Source organism: Prunus mume, linkage group LG2 (genome assembly GCF_029339155.1).
Source record: "Prunus mume cultivar Tortuosa linkage group LG2, ASM2933915v1, whole genome shotgun sequence".
Lineage (NCBI taxonomy): Eukaryota > Viridiplantae > Streptophyta > Magnoliopsida > Rosales > Rosaceae > Prunus > Prunus mume.
This window is the reverse complement of record NC_142699.1, coordinates 43,940,752-43,955,766: the sequence shown is the minus strand read 5'-3', so window position 1 is coordinate 43,955,766 and position 15,015 is coordinate 43,940,752.

The following is a 15,015-nucleotide window of genomic DNA, read 5'->3' as shown; positions in this document are numbered from 1 at the left end:
TTTATAACGAAAATTACAAAAATGCCCTTCCTCTTAACGGGTTAACGGGTGATTCGCGAATAATACTGACACGACCCGTTAGCTTAACGGGTGAGTAACGGGTCCACCCGTTTTCAACCCGACCCATTAAGCTCGACCCAAATACTGTTATTTTCGTGCGAATTAGTGTCGTGTTAACGGGTCGTGTCCAATATTGCCGAGTCTACACATGCTATCTAAAGAGTTCCCCCTTTATTCTTCTTCTATATCTATATATATAAAGCAAAAGGAGAGAATGGTAAAATATTCAAAATATCAAAAAATGACATTGGTTAATTTAAACATTAAGAATTGAAATTATTAATTAAGTAAGGATAATATAGTAAATTCACATTTTTTTAACTTAAAAACAAAATCAGATAATAGGTCCTACTTTTATGGAACATAACTACCCATGTTATCTTTTCTTAATTCTAAAATAATAAATAATAAATAAATAAAACCAATTCGCACATGCGTGAGCATGTGCTAAGGGGCTAGTATATGTAAAAAAAAGGCAGAAAGTTGTGAAACATTCAAAATATCAGAAAATGTCTTTAGTTAATTCAAACATTAAAAATTAAAATTATTAATTAAATGATGATAATACGGCAAATTCACATTTTTTTCATATTAAAAAAATCAAAATCAAAATCAAAATCAAATCAAATCAAATATTAAGTCCTACTTTTATGGAACATAACTACCCATATTATCTTTTCTTAATTCTAAAAAACAAATTTTTTAGAATTATAAAAAAATATAAAATATAAATAAATAAATAACCAATTGGCACATAGTTCTTCTTTATGTCTTTCTCTTTGTTTCCACATTTTATATTGCAAAGCAAAGTTGATATGGAACATTTAAATTTGAGACATTTGTTGTATTAAAAAAAAAAAAGTCTCAAACATAGAAATCTTGGCCCTTAAAGGGCTCTTTGTTACACAAGCTTGGCATAGCTTGGGTTAGACTAAATTTAGTCACATGTTTGTTTCATCTCATCCTAGTCTTATATGAGATTGCTAATACCGGGCCCATCAAAAACACTTCCTTAGAAGGGGACTAAGGGGCCTTTCGGTAACGTTTTCAAGGCCCCGTTTTCATTTTATGTTTTCATTTTCTACAAAAAACGCATTCAGTATGTCGTTTTCATTTTCACTAGAATTTGTTTTCTAAAAACAAATTCAAACTCATGTACAGAAATTGAAAACACCAAATTATTGTTTTCATTTTATGTTTTCATTTTCTACCCGGTCAATGTCTGATTGCTTTATTTTCTTTTCTTTTTTTGTTGGTCTGATTTTCTTTTTGTTTTTCTTTTTTTTTTCTTATTAGGATCATAATGTGATCGTTGATGTATGGTATGATTTTTGTTTTATTGTTGCAATTCTGACAAAATTTCACATGCAAAACCGACCACATAACTTTATTACCATATGTTTTTTTCACTTTCCCTCACAGGGCAAACGAAGTCATCTGTGGGATATGGTGACATTATACCCTATAGTGCTCGGGTAAAGTTTTACGTCACATTTGATTTTTTTTTTTCTCATTATAGTATTGAGTTACTTGGGGAATTATTTCTCGTGATTTTATGTCATTTTTTTATAAAATCAGAGAAACTTATACTAGTTAATTGGTAGATTAGCGAGCATATATTTAGGAGTTTTGTTGACTGATTAGAATTGTTGATGCTACTATTCGCACTTATTATATGCATAGGTGTACGAATGTTCGAGTTTCACTTGCAAAATTGAACTATTTTGATAGATTGTTTTTTTGTGGTTTCCATAAGAACACTTGGCTATGAGGATATTTCCATTATATTGAAAGATGCGTTAATTTTTTACAGTGTTTGGATGTGGTTATCGACTATTATTTACTCCAAATGTACTATTTACTTCAGCCAAAAAGATGGAGGCGACCTTCTCATACCCCTATTGCTCTGCTCACTACTTGGAAGTAGAGTTGGAGGTGACTTACACATATACACCCTCATCACATCCATCACATATTTCAGAAGTTGCATCTTAATATATACAAGTTGCACATTCCCTTCCACAACATGAAGCTCTTCTTCCACAATATGCTCTAAGAGTTGTTGCTCCAACTTTTCTTCAAGTGCTCATTAGGATCGTCATGGGGTCGTTGATGTATGGTATGATTTTTGTTTTATTGTTGCAATTTTGGCAAAATTTCACACGCAAAATTGACCACATAACTTTATCACCATATGTTTTTTCACTTTCCCTCACAACACAAATGATGTTATCTGTGGGATATGATGACATTATACCTTGTAGTGCTCGGGTAAAGTTCTATGCCACATTTGATTTTTTTTCCTTATTATAGTGTTGAGTTACTTGGGAAATTATTTCTTGTGATTTTATGTGATTTTTTTTTATTAATAAAATCAAGAAAACTTATACTAGTTAATTGGTAGATTAGTGTGCATAGGTTTAAGGGTTTTGTTGGCGGATTAGAATCGTTGATGCTACTATTTACACTCATTATATGCATCAGTGTAGGAATACTCGAGTTTCACTCACAAAATTGAACTATTTTGATATATTGTTTCTGTCTGTGGTTTCCATAAAAACACTTGGTTATGAGGATATTTCCATTATGTTGAAGGATGTATTGATTTTTTACAGTGTTTGGATGTGGTTGTCGACTATTATTTACTCCAAGTGTTTTTAGCCAAAAAGATGAAGGCAACCTTCTCATATCCCTTTTGCGCTGCTCACTACTTAGAAGTAAAGTTGAAGGTGACTTATTCATGCACCCCCTTATCACTTCTATCACATATTCTATAAGTTGCACCTTAATATATACAAGTTGCACATATATACAAGTTGCACATTCCCTTCCACGACATGTAACCCTCCTTCCATAATATGTTTTAAGAGTTGTGCCTCCAACTTTTTATCAAGTGCTCATTAGGATCGTCATGTGGTTGTTGATGTATGGTATGATTTTTGTTTTATTGTTGCAATTCTTGCAAAATTTCACATGCAAAACCGACCACATAACTTTATCACCATATATTTTTTCACTTTCCCTCATGGTGCAAACGATGTCATCTGTGGGATATGGTGACATTATACCCCTGTAGTGCTCGAGTAAAGTTCTACGTCACATTTGATTTTTGTCATTGATTTTTTACAGTGTTTGGATATGATTGTCGACTATTATTTACTCCAAGTGTACTATTTACTTCAGCCAAAAAAATGGAGGCCGCATTTTCATACCCCTCTTGCGCTGCTCACTACTTGGAAGTTGAGTTGGAGGTGACTTACTCATACACTCCTCATCACCTCCATCACATATTTTAGAAGTTGCACCTTAATATATACAAGTTGCACATTCTCTTCCACAACATATAGCTCTTCTTTCACAATATGTTCTAAGAACTGTGCCTCCAACTTTTCTTCAAGTGCTCATTAGGATCTTCATGTGTCTGTTGATGTATGGTATGATTTTTGTTTTATTGTTGCAATTCTGGCAAAATTTCTCACGCAAAACCAACTACATGACTTTATCACCATATGTTTTTTCACTTTCCCTCACGGCGCAAATGATGTCATTTGTGGGATATGGTGACATTATACCTTGTAGTGCTCAGGTAAAGTTCTACGTCACATTTGATTTTTTTTCTCTTATTATATTTTTGAGTTACTTGGGGAATTATTTCTCGTGATTTTATGTGATTTTTTATTATAAAATCATGAAAACTTATACTAGTTAATTGGTGGATTAGTAAGCATAGGTTTAGGAGTTTTGTTGGCTGATTAGAATTGTTGATGCTACTATTTGCACTTATTATATGCATAGATGTAGAAATGTTCGAGTTTCACTCACAAAATTGAACTATTTTAATAGATTGTTTCTGTCTGTGGTTTCCATAACAACATTTGGCTATGAGGATATTTCCATTATGTTGGAAGATGCATTGATTTTTTACAGTGTTTGCATGTGGTTGTCAACTATTCTTTACTCCAAGTATACTATCTTCTTCAGTGTCAGAGTTGCAAGACGGTTAATATTTAGATAGGTGTCATACTTTCTAATAACAACAATGTTTCGATTATTTATTTTAATTTATAATTAATAATAATTAATGTTGATTGATACATTTGAAAATTAAAATTACTCTAGTAAATTGGTTTAAAATATTATTTTATTGCAACTTTGCATATGAAGTATGATTATGAAGTATGTACTTGTAATTCAATGTCTCTTCATTATCTGATGTTGCTAACGTTGTTAAATTGAAGAATGAGATTTTTAACTTTCAAGTTCAAGTTTATAGCCTGTGTAAGGAAAAAACTCAACAATGATATTAAAACTTTACCTCAAATATTACTTAGTACATTGTTACCATATCCCACAGATGGCACTGTTTGAGCCGTGAGGGACAATGGAAAAACATATGGTAATAATGGTCTATGATCAATTTTGTTGCTTTGCCAGAATTCCAATAATAAAACAAAAATCATACAATGCATAAGTGGCCACATGATGATCTTTATGAGCATTTGAAGAAATATTGGATATGTATATTCTAAAAGATGAAATGGAGGTGGTTGGTTGCACAAGAGGAGATCACCTCTAAGTTTACTTCTAAGTAGTGAAAAGCACAAAAGGGGTATGAGAATGTCGCATTCATCTACACCTCCACCTCTTTAATCACCACTGCTTTATCTTACTCCTCCACATCAACCTCTTAATCATCACGACTTCTTTCATCCCCAAAGCTTCTTTAATCATTATTGTCTATTTGATCAGAATTGCCTACACCACCACCTCTTTGATCACCACTGGCTTCTCTTACTCTTCTACCTCCAACTCTTTGATCATCACGACCTCTTTCATAATTTTCTCCTTACTCCTCATTTCCTTCAACATCATGAAGTATAGGTTAAAATATAGTGTTCTCACACAATTTACTCTTCGGAAGTTCCTATAGCAAATAACATGAATACAAAACAGTTCAATTATATAATTAAAATTTAAATATTCAAACTAAGCTACAAATAATACAATCATCAATCAAGTAATGACACAAAATATCATAAGACATTGGCACCAAGCTTATGACTTGATTATCAATTTTTTTTTAAAGATTTACTGTTCTTTTAATGAATTATTTATTTTTCTCATAACACCTCATACTTTACAAAAATAACAACTCTACAACTATTTGAATTTTTTATAGAATGAGAGGTTACGTTATCATGACACTTTCCTATATGATCAACCACATGCAGCAAAGCTGTAGAAATATCCCTGCAAAATGTTACAGAGTGGGTTGAGCCGAACTAGTAAGTAGAAGATGAAGAGTGTGCAATGAGATAACATAACCAAATTCTTCGAATAAGTAATCTAATCTTTTATGGAGGTGTAGGACTGTTATTTTTGAAAAGTAAGGAGTGTTATGAGAAAAATAAATAGTTCATTAAAAGAACCATAAATCTTTTTTTTTTTTAATTGATAATCAAGGCATGAGCTAAGAACAAATGATTAATAGTGTGACGTTGCACATTTTGGGTAAGTTCGGGTTTTGGGCATTGGGTTATCCAGCGAGTTTAGTGTTGTTGTAGAATCGAGCTATGAGTTTTGGGTCTTGGGATTTACTATTGAGAGATTGGTTCTTGTGAGTTTGGTGTTTTTCAAAATTTGTGTATTGAGAGGTTATATAGTGGAGAGATTAGACTAGGTGCGGTCATTTGGGTGGCTCTTGACTTATGGTGATTGTGAGAGCAAATGTCATGATAATGTCAGGAGTTGTGCCTCCAACTTTTTATCAAGTGCTCATTAGGATCGTCATGTGGTTGTTGATGCATGTTATGATTTTTATTTTATTGTTGCAATTTTTGTAAAATTTCTACAAAACCTACCACATAACTTTATCACCATATGTTTTTTCACTTTTTCTCAAAGCACAAATGATGTCATCCGTGGGATATGGGTAATGTTCTACGTCACATTTGATTTTTTTTTTTTTCCTCACGATAGTGTTAAGCTATATCATTTTTTTTTTTTTCAAATAACGTAACTTTTTTTTTTTTTTTTTGTCATAATCAAATAAGGGAAACTTATACTTGTTAATAGGTTGATTAGTGAGACAAAGTTTATGAGTTTTGTTGGATCATTAGAATTGTTGATGCCACTATTTGCACTTGTTATATGCGGTGTAGTTGTAGGTATGTTGGAGTTTCACTCGCAAAATTGAATTATTTTGATCGACTGTATTTGTGTGTGGTATGTATAACAACATTTGGGTATGTGGATATTTCCATAATGTTAAAGGATGCAATGATTTTTTACGGTGTTTGAATGTGGTTGTCAACTATCATTTACACCAAGAGTACAATCTATTTTAGTTTTAGAGTTGCAAAATCGTAAGGAATAGTTTGAGTACTTAGATATATACCATAATTTTTATTAGTCCAATTTCTATTGTCCACACAATATTTCGATTATTTGTTTTAGCTTATGATTAATAATAATTAATGTTGATTGATACATTTGAAAATAGAAACTGCACTTGTAAATCGGTTTAAAATACCATTATATTGCACTTTGCCCATGAAGTATTATGACGAAGTACGTACTTGTAACTCCATTTCTCTTAATTATTTGTTGTTTCTAACAATGTTAAACTAAATAAGTGTATTTTTAACTTTCAAGTTTAAGTTTTGAGCACGTAAATACCTTCCATCTCGCGTGTCCCGGCTTGAGATTGCTTTTTATTAGCCCAATAATGAACCACCACGATTGGAGCTATGATATACACACCGATGCTTCATAACTCATCTACTCTTTATCTATCTTAAACTAAAGGTACATCATCATTTTTTTAGTTTTTTTTTTTCTTCTATGAGTAGGTTGAATAACCGCATCTAAACACCGTCGAAAATCAAAACATCTTATGAAATTATGGAAATATCCTCACACTAAAGTGTTGTTATTGTCCCGAAAAAAAAAGTGTTGTTATTGAAACCACAGATATACAAATTATGGAAATAATTCAATTTTGTGAATGAGTGAAATTCCAATGTACCTACAACTACGCATATAATAGGTCCAATGGCACCAACAATTCTAACCAATCAACAAAACTCTCAAACCTATGCTCACTAATCCATTAATCCACAAATCAACCATTATAAGTTTAATTTGATAAAAATATTACATAAAGTCACAATAAATAATTCCATCAAATAGCTCAACACTCTAATAAGGAAAAAAACTCAATAGTGATATTAGAACTTTACCTCAAACATTGCTTAGTATACTGTCACTATATCCTACAAATGACATTGTTTGGGCTTTAAGGGATAATGAAAAAACATATGGTAATAAAAGGTCCATGGTCGATTTTATAGTTTTGCCAGAATTGTCACAATAAAACAAAAATCATACAATGCATCATCAACCACATGATATTCTTTATGAACACTTCAAGGAAAATTGGATGTACATATTCTAAAAGATGTAATGGAGGTGAAACTTATAGATGATGAATTGGAGGTGGTTAGCGACATAGGAGGAGGTCACCTCCAAGTTTACTTCCAAGTAGTGAGCAATATAAGAAGGTCATGAGAAGGTCTCATTTGCCTCCACCTCTTTGATCACCACAACCTTCTTTTACTTCTCCACCTCAACCGCTTAATTATCACGACTTCTTTCATCCCTAAAGCCTCTTTGATCATTACTGCCTATTTGATCAGAACTGCCTCCATCACCACCTGCTTGATCACTACTGACTTATCTTACTCCTCTACCTCAAAATCTTTGATCATCATGACCTCTTTCATCTTCAAAGTCTCTTTGATCATTACTGCTTATTTGATCATAATTGTCTCCTTGCTCCTCATTTCCTTCAACATCATGAACTATAGGTTAACATATGATGTCCTTGCACAATTCACTCGTTGGAATTTCCTACAACAATTAAACATGAGTACAAAATAATTGAACTTTGCAATTAAAATTTAAATATTTGAAATAAGCTAAGTATAATACAATTATCAACCAAGTAATGGCAACAAAATCAAAAGGAAAGAGACATATGGTGCAAAAGAGGCAGGTTTTGGGCATTGAATTATTCGGGCGGGTTTAGTGTTGTTGTAAAATGAGACTATGGGTTTTGAGTTAGGATTTACTATTGAGAGATTGGTTCGAGTTTAGGCTAGGTGCGGTCATTTAGGTGGCTCTCAACTTATGTGTTAGAGCCCACACAAGTTTCATCCTCAATTTTGGAAGAAGATTGCAGCGGAAGTTGAGGCAATCACGGCCGTGGTAGCGGTAGTGATTGTGGTAATCTCAGAGGTGATTAAGCTGGTGATTGCTGGGGCAAATGTGATGGTAATGTCAGGAGTTGCGCCTCCAACTTTTCATCAAGTGCTTATTAGTATCTTTATATGGTCGTTGGTGCATGGTATAGTTTTTATTTTATTGTTACAATTTTGACAAATTTTTGCACGCAAAAACGACCACATAACTTTTTTACCATATGTTTTTTCAATTTCCCTCACGGAGGAAACGATTTTTTACCGTGGCTATGATAATCGTCGACAACCATAGCCCAAAACTAGCAAAAATTACCGCATCCTTCAACATAACGATAATATCCCCATACCCAAGTGTTATTAAAGTAACCACAGACAGATACAAACAATCCAAATAGTTAAATTTTGTTTAGTCTGTGAAACTCCAACAACTACACATAAAATATGTGCAAATATTGGCACAAGCAATTCTAACCGACCAATAAAACTGCTGAACTTATGCTCACTAATATATCAATCAACTAGCATAAGTTCCAATAATTGGATAAAACAATCACATAAAATCATCAAAAATAAATCTCCCACGTAGCCCAACACTACACTAAAAAAAAAACTCAACAATGAAGTTAGAATTTTACCCCAAACAGTACTAGGTACAATGTCGTTGTATCCAACAGTTAACGTCGTTTGTGCCGTGAGGGAAAGTGAAAGGGCAAATGGTGATAAACTTCTTGTTGAATTTTTGTCTTCGAAGCTATAAGGGAAACACCATAATAAACCAAAAATCAAAACAAGCATTACGGGCCACATGCTGATCCTAACCACCAATTGAAGATGAGTTGGAGGTGCAGACCCTAGAATATCTTATGGAAGAAGAGTTGCATCTTGTGCTGCATCTCGCATGTGTTCATGTGAAGCTTGAAGGGAAAAAACAGAGTCGGAATATTGGTAAATTTCCACATTTTCAAGAATGCAGGTAGATTGACAAAAATCCTCAAGAAACTCATACACCCAGAAACAAAATTCATTTTTGGAACCAAAAAACAAAGTTAAAACAAATATAAACTTGAAAAAGAACAGAGCCCAATGTCAAACGATGAAGAAATTCATCAAATCTACTGTTGTGGATATTAGAACGCAAAAAGGCAGATAGTTCATCATAGTTCCCCAATTGCAAAGTCATGGAGTATACTGAGATTTTCGATATAGCTCATAGACAAATCAATAAATAGGCCATTTTAATAATCTGCAATTTCTCTCTTTTTTTAATCAAGATTTTTTCAACCATGATTTTTTTAATTTTTATTTATTTGAAGAAGTTGTTGGTGACAGTAGATAAGGGAATGGTGGGAACGACGAGGTTAGACTGAAATTATTGTGATTTCTTGTCGATTTTCACAAGGGAATTGCGTGATTGATGTGAATTTGGATACGAAGATGATGGAGCGAGGAAGAAGATTAGGATAAATATGTTTTTCTTTGGTAAAAAAGATTTGACACTATTGATTTATCTAAAATGTTTGTTCTGTATGCTTAGAGCATATTCAATCAAAAGCAAAGAAATCATCTAATACAAGTTGATCTGCATGAATACAAGCATCCAGTTTCCTTGAAAATTTCAATTGGTTTTGAACATAAATTTGAGTAAACCTATTCTCAATTCAGATTAAAAATGGACTTCAAGTAGCTTTTTGTTGGTTATTTTTTGTTTCTGCGATGATCACAGATCCTATGTTGCTATTTTTGGAACCAATTCAGCAAAAACTTGTTTTTGTTTTTGTTTTTTTGGATTGTAAAATCTGAGTATCAAAGAAACCACAATTTGTACCAAATCGGAAATTCAACAAAATACAAAGTTTATGAATGGCTTCACTCCTCCTAGATCGACTCTAAGCTCTCAAATCATATCTTCAAATTCAAACACAAACCCTAAATCAAATCCACAAATAATATCATCTCAAATCCAAATATTCAAATCATATTCTTACTCTTAGTACTCATGATCAATTTAGTGGTGGTATGGAGAGAAAAAACAACAATAGACAAGAGTTTATCAACTCCATGAATTTGATCTTAATATCACTGGCAATGCGATAAACAACATCTAAAATTATCCCAAACCACCTTGACACGGTCTCACTAGAATGTTGGAACCTTTCTTGGACCATTCTAACCATCTGTTTGGATAAAGGAAATGAAAATTACATAGAATTCTAAAATAACGGAAGTTAGATTTCCATCATTTCAATTTCTGGCAATTGAAGATTTCAGTGTTTTAATTTGCATTTGTCAAGTTTTGTAAATGACAAAATTTTGTAAATGGCACCATGAAAACTGAAAAATGACGCTTGTTTTGGTGGAAATTAAACTTGAGAATTTGATGCCCCAATTTCCACGCGTCATTTAATAAATTCCACGCTTAAGCTGCCAAATAAGAGAGTTGTCATTTCTCTTCCTCAATTCCCAACTTTTAACTAAATTCCGAGTTATTTTCCCTCATTTAAACGGAGGGTTACTGAACTCATGACCTAAAATGATAAGGAACATTGATAATGCCTCAACTAATGGTATCTCTCCAACATCTTTCAAACCATATGCACTTGTAAGTGTCTCTAACAATTTTATAAAGACATGTTTTTCCATCCTAAATTGTTCATGACACCTTATCTTATAACCATTTAAAACATCTATGACCCATTTATATCTGGTACGTGATAAAGTCCTGCATGGCTCTTTGTCTACATATTTAAGCCATTCATAAACATCTACAACACATCCTCCATAAATCAACTAATAAAATTCACCGTCACTATCATCTGAGTGTGTATTGTTATCATCATCATCATCATCACTAGAACTCATTTGTAAAAATAAAATAAAAAACCTTATTTATATATATATATGTGTGTGTGTGTGTGTGTGTGTGTGTGCGCCTGTATGATCATCAATGTATATTAAAATAACTCTTCCATCTCATAAATAAATAAATAAATAAATAACACTTCAACATCAATATATTAATGTTTATAAAACAAGTAACTGAACTTGACCAAAAAAAAAAGATAAAGGAAAATTAATAATTATCAGTTCAAAATCACTCAAAACAAAAAGACAAATAAGAAAGTAACTAAGACTAAATTTAAACTTTCTTGCTCCTAAGCCACATAATTTGTTGGTTGGCTTGTCTCAATGCAAGAAACATCTCTCGATTCTTTCTTTCAGTCAAGGCATCTGTAACTTTCACGAAAAGCTCATCATCCTCAACAATTTCATGTATGCCTTTTACAACTTCCATTCCTTCTTCAATGCTACAACCACATGTCACGAAGTTAGCATAGAAACAAGTAGACACAAGGCATTTGGTAACAAGAAATTGGGCACCACTATTTGACATTTCATGATGTGGGTTAGGATAATTTAGGAGTATTTATTAATGAACTTATGTTATGTGAAATTGTTATAAATTGTAGGGCTAACGACAAAACACACCCTTATGTTTGGAGTCATTCTTAATATGGGCCCCCGGCTTTCAATTCCATCAATTTACACCCTATGGTTCTCACATATGATCAATTTAAGTCTTCCGTTAAGTAGACCGTTTGTTCAGACGTTAACTGCTGACGTGTCCATTGTAGGACCCACCAATTTTTTTTTTTAATGAAAAAAACTAAATCAATTATATAAAATGATAAAACCATATAAAATAAAAGGCTAACGACAAAAGACACCCTGCTGGTTTGGGGTGCTTATAAATATGAACTCCAAGGTATCAATTTTATCAATTTACACCCTTACATTTGCAACATCGTCTAATTTCATCCTTCCATTAAGTTGACCGTGTGGTTAATCGTTAAATGCTGACATCTCTATTGTGGGACCCACCTCCTAACCCACTAATTCTTTTTAAAAAATTATATAAAATGATAAAAACATATAATTAAACAAAAACTAAATATATATTAAAATTTAAATAATAATATTTATAAATTAAAAAAAAACCAGACACACAGCCGCACTCCGTCCCTTTCTCCACAATTCCATCTTTTTGAGTTCTCTGATTCCCCACCCTGCCACCTATCCTCACTGAAACCAAGTCTATCACTCCTCTCCTTCCATCCCACCACAGCACCTCTCATCCCTCTTCCTCATCCCCACCCCACCTCAAGGGATTGATAGTTTTAGTGCATGGGTGAAATGGATATCGAACGTTTTGGGCAAAGAGTGAGATGGGTATTGTGTTTTGATGAAGAGGGTGGCCATGGATGCGATTGAAGCTTTGAACCAAGGCATGTTCTTTTTTATCTTTGGCTGTGCTCAAAGTTCAAATAATCAGATTTTTTTATTTTTTTTATTTTGTAAAACGAAGTAACATATTTGATTTAGTGTTGGAAATCTAGGCACATCAATCAAGTTGACAAAGCAGTGGCGTTGATTTGAGAGATGGAGTAGATGCATCGAGTCTATCGGAGCAAATAGAGAGATTGCGTCTGGCTTTGGCGAGCGGTTTCGGAATTCCATGTGTGACTTTTGCTGGGCGCTGAGGTCGAAACAGGAAGAGTCATCATGGCCTCTCTCTCTCTCTCTCTCTCTCTCTCTCTCTCTCTCTTCTCTCTAAGCTTTTCTTTTTTCAAATTTGATTTTTGGGCAGATCTGCAAGGGCCCTTTTGGGGCTTCAGATCCATTTGTTCAATTTCGCTTCCTCCATTTTTGATTTCTGGGCAGATCTGCAAGGGCACTTTTGGGGCTTAAATCCCTTTGTTCAATTTCTCTTCCTCCATTTTCATTTTCGCTACTAGCATTTCCATTATTTCTGGGATTTTTGGGTCTTTGACATCGTCTGGGTCTTGAACGTTGTGACTCTTATTCTTTGGGATCCACAGTCGAAGGCGCGATTGTGAGCACGACCATGTCGGATATGTTCTAGAGGTGGGGGTAGTGGAAGAGAAGGAAGTGGAAGAAGAATGATGAGGGCGGAGCTGCTGGGTTGGGTTTGAAAAAAAAAACCTTAACAATGGGAGCGGCTGGAAATTTTCCAGATTTGTAGTCTTATTTGAAATGGCGGTGATCTTTGGGTCAAAAGAGGAACGAATTAAAAGAAGACGATGGTGTGGATTACGACATGGATCAAGAGGGGCTGAGATTTTTCAAGTTGATTTTTTTTTTGTTAGAATGTTATTTTATTATTTTAAATAAAAAAATTTTGTTAGTAGGTGGGTCCCACAATAGACACGTCAGTATTTAACGATTGACTACACGGTCAATTAACAGAAGGATGAAATTGAACGATATTGCAAACGTAAGGGTGAAATTGATAAAATTGATACCCTGGAGTCCATATTAAGAAACATCTCAAACCAGAAGGGTGTCTTTTGTCGTTAGCCCTAAAATAAAATAAAAATCTACCCAGATCCTAGCCCCTTTCGTGCCCAGCGCCTCCCCGATGTTCCCCACCCTCTCTTGTTGATGCACCATCATTGGCCTAAAAAATCTGATACATCTCAAGTTCCTTGTCAACCATGTACCTTTGAAACTTTAGATAATCGAACCTTCATAAGATCCTTGGCATACTTGTACTATGGTGGAATATGAAGCACCAATAACTCGGCCTCAATCTAGGGATGGTCCAAGTATCAAAGATTTGCAGCATCAAAGAAATTGAAAAGGCCTTGAATTTTGGTCGCTCTCTCCTCCTTAGTCTCGCGCAAGGCCATAAGAACATGATCCATGAAAATAGGTCCGCGTGACAAAAAAAACCAATTCTTCTTTTCTTCAAAGTCTTCTTCTTCAACCTTATTCAATGGAACCAAATCAATCACAGGGCAAAAGGAAGGAAGAAGATCCTGGTTCTGGGCAAATGGGTTGATGGGTTTTGGGGTATGGATCATAAATTCACAACAATTCAATCCTACAATTGGGTGGAAGAAAGACAGAGAAAGAAAGGGAAATTGAGAAAATAGGGAAATGGGGATCGTTGTTTGGGTCGTGTATTTCAAAGTTCCTATTTGAGTTCTATGCTGCCGAGAGAAAGAGAGAGAGAGAGAGAGAGAGAGAGGTAGGGGGTTGTTTTGGATAAGATGGGATGGGGTAGCTAGGAGGAGAAAGAGACGGAGAAAGAGACGGAGAAAGAGATAGGGACGAAGAGAAGGAAGAGGCTGGGGTGGGTGCGGTTGTGCGTTGGCGATAGGGGGTGGGGAAGGTTGTGCATTAATGTAGGAGTGGGGACACTGTGATTTGAAGAGGGGTTGGGAAGACTGCGTCGGAGAAGGGGTGGGGAAGGTTGTGCATCTGGGTAGACTTTTTTTCAAAGTTTTTTTAAATTTATATTATTGTATCATTTTATTTTTTAAAAAAAATTGGGGATTGGATAGTGGGTGGGTCCTACAATGGACACGTCAACAGTTAACGTCTGAACAAACGGTCTACTTAATGGAATGCTTACATTCGTCATATGTGAAAACCATAGGGTGTAAATTGATGAAATTGAAAGCCGGGGGCCCATATTGAGAATGACCCCAAACATCAAGGGTGTGCTTTGTCATTAGCCCTAAATTGTATTTTTATTATATGATTAATAGGTATTTGTTAATTGGTACTGCTGGTCTGTTGAACCAATCTGATCCGACGGTTAACCAACCGAATGGTTAAAGGATTTCATGGTTGGTTAACGGAAGAGAAATTGGTCTACCGAAAGGTTTTG